At 49.0% G+C, this 8842-nt stretch overlaps 1 protein-coding gene across 1 annotated transcript in view; it reads right to left on the reverse strand.

Moving 5' to 3' along the window:
• TIAM1 (TIAM Rac1 associated GEF 1) overlaps positions 1–5913 on the reverse strand; it is a gene marked incomplete in the record, with an annotated part of 322739 nt that extends 316826 nt beyond the window's left edge. Inside the window, 1 exon segment of the mRNA XM_056559538.1 lies at positions 5727–5913.
• Between the last annotated feature and the right edge of the window lie 2929 nt (positions 5914–8842).

An 8842-nucleotide genomic window follows, 5' to 3' on the forward strand; every position in this document is an offset into this window, starting at 1 on the left:
GAGAGCGAGGATACCCGGCCGGCAGCAGAGACGTTCCAGAGCAATGGGGACACGGCGACAGCGATGGAGCGACATCCAGGGCAGCGGTGACGGGTCCGGAGCGGCGGGGACAGGTGAGTATTACCTCCTATGCAGTGGTCTTCAACCTGCGGACCTCCAGATGTTGCAAAACTACAACTCCCAGCATGCCCGGACAGCCAACGGCTGTCCGGGCATGCTGGGAGTTGTAGTATTGCAACATCTGGAGGTCCGCAGGTTGAAGACCACTATAGGGTTCAAAATCTTTATTTTTTTAGATTTTGCACCTATAAATTGGGTGCGTCTTATACGCCGGTGCGTCCTATAGGGCGAAAAATACGGTACATCTCAAATAATTAAAATGCCTAAATTTTCTAAAGTAGATAAAATGGCGGTGGTAGATGTTAAGTGGAAACATTCCCAATATCTGACTGCTATTGTTCTTATAATAAGGCAGGCGGGACCCTGATAGTATGTGCCCCCCCGCCCCATGGTCACATGCCATCCTGGCATCAGTTGCGCCTAAAATAACGTAACGTGTCTTTCTAAACAACCTCTTCACCCTCAGTACAGGGAATGACCTAGAACACAGAGTACAGCGAGAGCAGGACACAAAAACAGCAGCACGGGCGCCCGGTGAAACACAAGAATGACCCTCTTTGTATCCCAACAACGGAACGGTCATGGCGAATCCGAGCAATACGGGCACAGGAGAGAAGGCACCACTGTGACGAATCCCACTGCTCAGCAATGGGGGGGGGGGGGGTGTTCCTTCACAGCAACTCGAATTAGTAACGGAAATATAGCAAAAATGTGATCGTGCCCATTGGTATAAGAAGAAAAAGGAGAAACAGCAACAATAATAAACATACATGATGCCCCAAAAGAGGAAAAATTCAAAATATATGGCTTTTTTCCCCCCCCAAAAAAACAGCGCCACAGTTGTGTATAGGTTGTGCGTGGAATTGCAGCTCAGCTTCATGTACTTCAAAAGAGCCCAGTTGCAATACCAGACAAGACCTGTGAGGCAGGTGGGGCACTGTTTCACGAAGAAAGCAACCAAAAGAATTTAAACACTGGATATAAATGCAGTGGTCTCCAAATTGTGGACCTCCAGCTGTTGCAAAACTACAACTCCCAGCATGCCCGGACATGCTGGGAGTTGTAGTTTTGCAACAGCTGGAGGTCCACAGTATGTATACAACATGTTCTTGTCACTTGATTTAAAGTAAGTTCTAAGAATAGGAGAGCTGGAAACTGGTTGCTATGGGCAACAATACTATTTCTGCATATGGTGCATACGAGGTACTATACTCCTATAGGTGAATCAGAGTATATATATATATATATATATATATATATATATATATATATATATGTTCTCGTCCGCACTTCATGGCTTCTGTGGACAAAACTTAGAACCCGACTGCCTTAAAATATCCCAGCCTATAGGAGACATGAGCAATCAATCCTGATGAAACACTACATACAGGTCCTGGTCACACAAAGCAGGCATGACCAATCAATGCTGCCCTACCAGTCATACAGGCCTTGGGCACACACCACAGGCATAAGCAATCAATCCTGACCTAACATTCATAGGCACTCAAAGCAGGCATTACCAATAAATCCTGTCCACACAAAGCAGGCATGACCAATCAATGCTGCCCTAACAGTCATATGCATTCTATATAGGTCCTGGAGCAAAAAAAAATAAATAAATCCAGGCGGTACCAATCAATCATGACCTAACGGTCATAGTCACTACATACACATCCTGCCCTAACAGTCATTGGCAATCCATACAGGTCCTGGATACAGACCTCAGGCATTACTAATCAATCCTGCCCCAACAGTTACAGGCAGCCTATATTAGGTCATGGAGAAGCAATACAGGCATTACCAATGGATCCTGCCCTAACAGTCATAGGCACTGTAGACAGGTCATGAACACAGACATTACCAATCAATTCAACCTTAACAGTCAGAGGCAATGTATACAGGTCCTGATCACACAGAGCAGACATTACCAATCAATCCTGCCCCAACAGTCATTGGCAATCCATACAGGTCCTGGATACAGACCTCAGGCATTACTAATCAATCCTGCCAACAGTTACAAGCAGTCTATACAGGTCCTGGAGAACAAATGCAGGCATTCCCAATCAATCCTGCCCTAACAGTCATAGGCATTATATACAGGTCCTGGAGGGGGAAAAAATCCAGGCAGTACCAATCAATCATGACCTAATGGTCATAGTAGTAACTACATACAAATTCTGGCCACACAAAGCAGGCATTATCAATCAATCCTGCCCTAACAGTCTTTGGCAATCCATAGAGGTCCTGGACACAGACCTCAGGCATTACTAATCAATCCTGCCCCAACAGTTACAGGCAGCTTATATAGGTCATGGAGAAGCAATACAGGCATTACCAATGGATCCTGCCCTAACAGTCATAGGCACTATATACAGGCACTGTAGACAAGTCATGAACACAGACCACAGGCATTACCAATCAATTCAACCTTAACAGTCAGAGGCAATGTATACAGGTCCTGGTCACACATAGCAGACATTATTAATCAATCCTGCAGACATTATTAATCAATCCTGCCCTAACAGTCAAAAGCAATCAATACAGGTCCTTGATACAGACCTCAGGCATTTCCAATCAATCCTGCCCCAACAGTTACAAGCAGTCTATACAGGTCCTGGAGAACAAATGCAGGCATTACCAATCAATCCTGCTCCAACAATCATAGGCACTATATACAGATCCTTGCCGCACATCAGACAGTACCAATCAATTCTTTCATAAAAGAAATTTGCACTGTATACAGGTCCTGGTCAAACAAAGCAGCCATTACCAATCAATCCTGCCCTAACAGTCATAGGCAATCCATACAGGTCCTGGACACAGACCTCAGGCATTACCAATCAATCCTGCCCCAACAGTTACAAGCAGTCTATACTAGTCCTGGAGAATAAATGCAGGCATTACCAATCAATCCTGCTCTAACAGTCATAGGCAATCCATACAGGTCCTGGACACAGACCTCAGGCATTACCAATCAATCCTGCCCCAACAGTTACAAGCAGTCTATACTAGTCCTGGAGAATAAATGCAGGCATTACCAATCAATCCTGCTCTAACAGTCATAGGAAATCCATACAGGTCCTGGACACAGACCTCAGGCATTTCCAATCAATGGTTCCCTAACAGTTACAGGCAGCCTATACAGGTCCTGAAGTAACAATGCAGGCATTACCAATCAATCCTACCCTAACAGTCATTGGCATTGTATACAGGTCCCGATCACACAAAGCAGGCATTACCAATCAATCCTACCCTAACAGTCATTGGCATTGTATACAGGTCCCGATCACACAAAGCAGGCATTACCAATCAATCCTACCCTAACAGTCATTGGCATTGTATACAGGTCCCGATCACACAAAGCAGGCATTACCAATCAATCCTACCCTAACAGTCATTGGCATTGTATACAGGTCCCGATCACACAAAGCAGGCATTACCAATCAATCCTACCCTAACAGTCATTGGCATTGTATACAGGTCCCGATCACACAAAGCAGGCATTACCAATCAATCCTACCCTAACAGTCATTGGCATTGTATACAGGTCCCGATCACACAAAGCAGGCATTAACAATCAATTCTTCACCGAGAACAATAGGCTCTCTATACAGTCTTTAACGAATCCTGTCCATATGGAGCAGGCAGGGTTAATCCCTCCAAGCCATACCTATCCCGTACACATCCAATCGTGATGAGAGTGCAAGTACCCAGCCTGCCCCCTGTCCAGACACGACCAATCAATCCTGTATGTAAACAAATCCCACCTCCTCCCCATTCACAGACTCCTCATCCATATCTACTCTATAGGAATCTTTCAAGGTAAATCTGCCCATGTTTCCCTTCCTGGGCAAAAAATCATCAAACAAACTTTATTCATAAATTACAAATAGACATTGTCTTTGCTCATTTAACTAAAGTCATGAATGGTGGAGAATCCCTTTAAGAGGATTTCAAACACCAATGCAAAGTAAAGGTTACCTGTACACGTGCCATAACTCAGTTTTTTCCAAACAGTGTGTCCCCAGCTGTTGCAAAACTACAACTCCCAGCATTCCTGGACAGCCATTGACTGGGAGTTGTAGTTTAGCAACAGCTGGAGACACACTGTTTGGAAAAGACTGCCATAACCAATCAGGTCACATGTTATATACACCCAGGGGTTAAATACGCAGCTAAAAGGGACGTTCTGGATATTCTCTGATCCAGTCGTCATACAGACCAGTGTTTTCCAAACGGTGTGTCTTCGACTTTTGTAGAACTACAACTCCCAGCATGCCCGGACAGCCAAAGGCTGTCCGGGCATGCTGGGAGTTGTAGTTCTACAAAAGCCGAAGACACACCGTTTGGAAAACACTGGTCTGTATGACGACTGGATCAGAGAATCTCCAGAATGTCCCTTTTAGCTGCGTATTTAACCCCTTGGTGTATATAACATGTGACCTGATGCTGGGAGTTGTAGTTTTGCCACAGCTGGAGACACATTGTTTGGAAATACACACAGGGGTTAAATATGCAGTTAAAAAGGGAAAACAGCCCTAAAACCCAAGTCGCCCCCATGCTCCCGACCTTCTCTTATTAAAAGGTCACCAGGAATAAAAGCCCCGGAGGGATTTATAACACTGGAGGGGTAGAGCGAGCGATGAGTCTCATCACAGCAGACAGCCTGCCCCGGCCTATGCTTATCACCCAGCCATAGGGAAGGATGGAGAGGACATCCCCTGCTGCATCTGACAGGCCAGCGCGGGCACCTCCAGTGTACCACCATCAGATGGTACAGGGACAGTGCAGGGGGAGGCGCAGGATGGGGATCTGCTGCTGCAGGCGATGCACCGGTCCTGGCTGTTCAGGTGTCGGATACAGACAGCAGGGATCCAGATAGGACTGCAATGGGGGTACGCTGCTAGATGAGGAGGCCAAGATTTGGGGGGGGGGGGTGTATTGTGATGAGCACAGGGAATGCAGATCTATATGCACATAGGCCTAGCAGAGTGATACTGACATACAGAGTGTATATATATATATATATATATATATATATATATATATATATTTATATTATGCTAGTCATATGCATAAGCCTAGACACTTGCAACATCGCACCAATGTTTATGCATATGAAACATATAAAGCATATATGCAGAGCTACATGGATGCTTGTTATATATATATATATATATATATATATACACACACACATATATATATATATATATATATATATATATATATATACACATAGATCCTTGTTCATATCTCCATACATAGATGTTTGCAACACAGCACCCTTGTTTACACCATATATATATATATATATATATATATATATGCACAAACAAGGGTGCTGTGTATATATATATATATATATATATATATAATATAGATGTTTTCAATCTATGATATAGATATATATTTATACACACAAAGATGTTTGCAAAACAGCAGCACACATATACATACATATATATATACACACACACACACACATCTATATCCATACATGTTCTCAATATAGCACCATTATTTCTGCACATATCTCTATTGTATTATGAAGCACCTCTACACAGGTCCCCAGTATATGACAGTCATGTCCGCCCTGTGTTTACCTGCAGACAGGTGTCTCCTGGCCGGCTCGCTGCATCCCTCCCCCGGCTGATGTCTTCTCTCCTCACCGCCCGGCTTCCAGCTCTGTCTCCCCTGCCGGCTCCGCCAGCCACTGCCGCTACTGATACACTGTTACCGCAAGAGCAAAGGGACGGGGCGGAGCTGGAGAAGGCGGGACAATAACTTGCTGTCTGATTGGTCAGCGCGCTGTCATTCGCCTTTGTAGGCGCCCAATGACAAGGAGGGGGCGGAGTTATTTCTGCACAAAGAAGCTAGGGACAAAATAAGAAAAACGACGAGCGGTGACGTAGAAGCAGAGGGGGCGGGGTGTCTAGGGGGAGGGGAGACGATCAGAGCTGAAGCCAATCAGATTGAAGGGTGACTCGGCAGCCTTTAGCGCGCTGTGTGTTACTGGATAGTGATTGGGCGGCCGGAGGATGGGATCCGCCCACTGGGGGGGGGGCTGTCAGTAAGGACGTGAGGTTGTGTGTACATAGAGCACGTGGTGTCTGCAGTGCTGGAGGATGATGATGTTGCGCACCAGTAACATAACACGGGCTGCAGCGCTGCTGGCCAGACACGTGACAGTGCATGCTAATACTGATGTGACAGTGGTGACCTAGTGACCCCCACAGGGAGAACACGGGGCACAGCACTGCTGCCACTCACTGCTCCACCTCACAGTTCTCACTACTGCTCCTCACACTGCTGTCTCTTACTGCTGCTCTTCATTACTCCCCCTCACAGCTTACCCTCACTACTGCTCCCCCTCACAGCTTACCCCCACTACTGCTCCTCACAGCTTACCTTCACTACTGCTCCCCCTCACAGCTTACCCCCACTACTGCTCCTCACAGCTTACCTTCACTACTGCTCCCCCTCACAGCTTACCCCCACTACTGCTCCTCACAGCTTACCTTCACTACTGCTCCCCCTCACAGCTTACCCTCACTACTGCTAACCCTCACAGCTTACCCTCACTACTGCTCCCCCTCACAGCTTACCCTCACTACTGCTCCCCCTCACAGCTTACCCTCACTACTGCTCCCCCTCACAGCTTACCCCCACTACTGCTCCTCACAGCTTACCTTCACTACTGCTCCCCCTCACAGCTTACCCCCACTACTGCTCCTCACAGCTTACCTTCAATACTGCTCCCCCTCACAGCTTACCCTCACTACTGCTAACCCTCACAGCTTACCCTCACTACTGCTCCCCCTCACAGCTTACCCCCACTACTGCTCCTCACAGCTTACCTTCACTACTGCTCCCCCTCACAGCTTACCCTCACTACTGCTAACCCTCACAGCTTACCCTCACTACTGCTCCCCCTCACAGCTTACCCTCACTACTGCTCCCCCTCACAGCTTACCCTCACTACTGCTCCTCACAGCTTACCCTCACTACTGCTCCCCCCTCACAGCTTACCCTCACTACTGCTCCCCCCTCACAGCTTACCCTCACTACTGCTCCCCCCTCACAGCTTACCCTCACTACTGCTCCCCCTCACAGCTTACCCTCACTACTGCTCCCCCTCACAGCTTACCCTCACTACTGCTCCCCCTCACAGCTTACCCTCACTACTGCTCCCCCCTCACAGCTTACCCTCACTACTGCTCCCCCCTCACAGGTTACCCTCACTACTGCTCCCCCTCACAGCTTACCCTCACTACTGCTCCCCCTCACAGCTTACCCTCACTACTGCTCCCCCTCACAGCTTACCCTCACTACTGCTCCCCCTCACAGCTTACCCTCACTACTGCTCCCCCTCACAGCTTACCCCCACTACTGCTCCTCACAGCTTACCCTCACTACTGCTCCCCCTCACAGCTTACCCTCACTACTGCTCCCCCTCACAGCTTACCCCCACTACTGCTCCTCACAGCTTACCCTCACTACTGCTCCCCCTCACAGCTTACCCTCACTACTGCTCCCCCTCACAGCTTACCCTCACTACTGCTCCCCCTCACAGCTTACCCTCACTACTGCTCCCCCTCACAGCTTACCCTCACTACTGCTCCCCCTCACAGCTTACCCTCACTACTGCTCCCCCTCACAGCTTACCCTCACTACTGCTCCCCCTCACAGCTTACCCTCACTACTGCTCCCCCTCACAGCTTACCATCACTACTGCTCCCCCTCACAGCTTACCCTCCCTACTGCTCCCCCCTCACAGCTTACCTTCACTACTGCTCCCCCTCACAGCTTACCCCCACTACTGCTCCTCACAGCTTACCTTCAATACTGCTCCCCCTCACTGCTTACCCTCACTACTGCTAACCCTCACAGCTTACCCTCACTACTGCTCCCCCTCACAGCTTACCCTCACTACTGCTCCCCCTCACAGCTTACCCTCACTACTGCTCCCCCCTCACAGCTTACCCTCACTACTGCCCCCCCCTCACAGCTTACCCTCCCTACTGCTCCCCCCTCACAGCTTACCCTCACTACTGCTCCCCCTCACAGCTTACCCTCATTACTGCTCCTCACAGCTTACCCTCACTATTGCTCCTCACAGCTTACCCTCACTGCTGTCCCTTACAGCTTACCCTCATTATTGCTCCCCCTCAAAGCTTACCCTCACTACTGCTCCTCACAGCTTACCCTCGCTACTGCTCCTCACAGCTTACCCTCACTACTGCTCCTCACTGCTTACCCTCACAACTGCTCCTCACAGCTGACCCTCACTACTGCTCCTCACTGCTCCCCCACACTGCTGTCCCTCACAGCTTCCCCTCTCTGCTGCTCCTTACTGCTGTCCCTCACTGCTGGTCCTCACTGCTCCCCCTCACAGCTGCTCCTCACTGCTCCCCCTCACAGCAGCTCCTCACTGCTCCCCCTCAGTTTCCCCTCACTGCTCCCCTCACAGCTGCTCCTCACTGCTCTCCCCCACTGCTTCCCCTCACTGCCCCCCCCACTGCTGCTCCTCACTGCTTTACCTCACAGCTGCTGCTCACTGCTCCCCCAAACTGCTTCCCCTCACAGCTGCTCCTCGCTGCTCCCCCACACTGCTTCCCCTCACAGCTGCTCCTCACTGCTGCCTCTTACTGCTCCCCCACACTGCTTCCCCTCACAGCTGCTCCTCACTGCTGCCTCTTACTGCTCCCCCACACTGCTT

This window comes from Hyla sarda, chromosome 2 (genome assembly GCF_029499605.1).
Source record: "Hyla sarda isolate aHylSar1 chromosome 2, aHylSar1.hap1, whole genome shotgun sequence".
NCBI lineage: Eukaryota > Metazoa > Chordata > Amphibia > Anura > Hylidae > Hyla > Hyla sarda.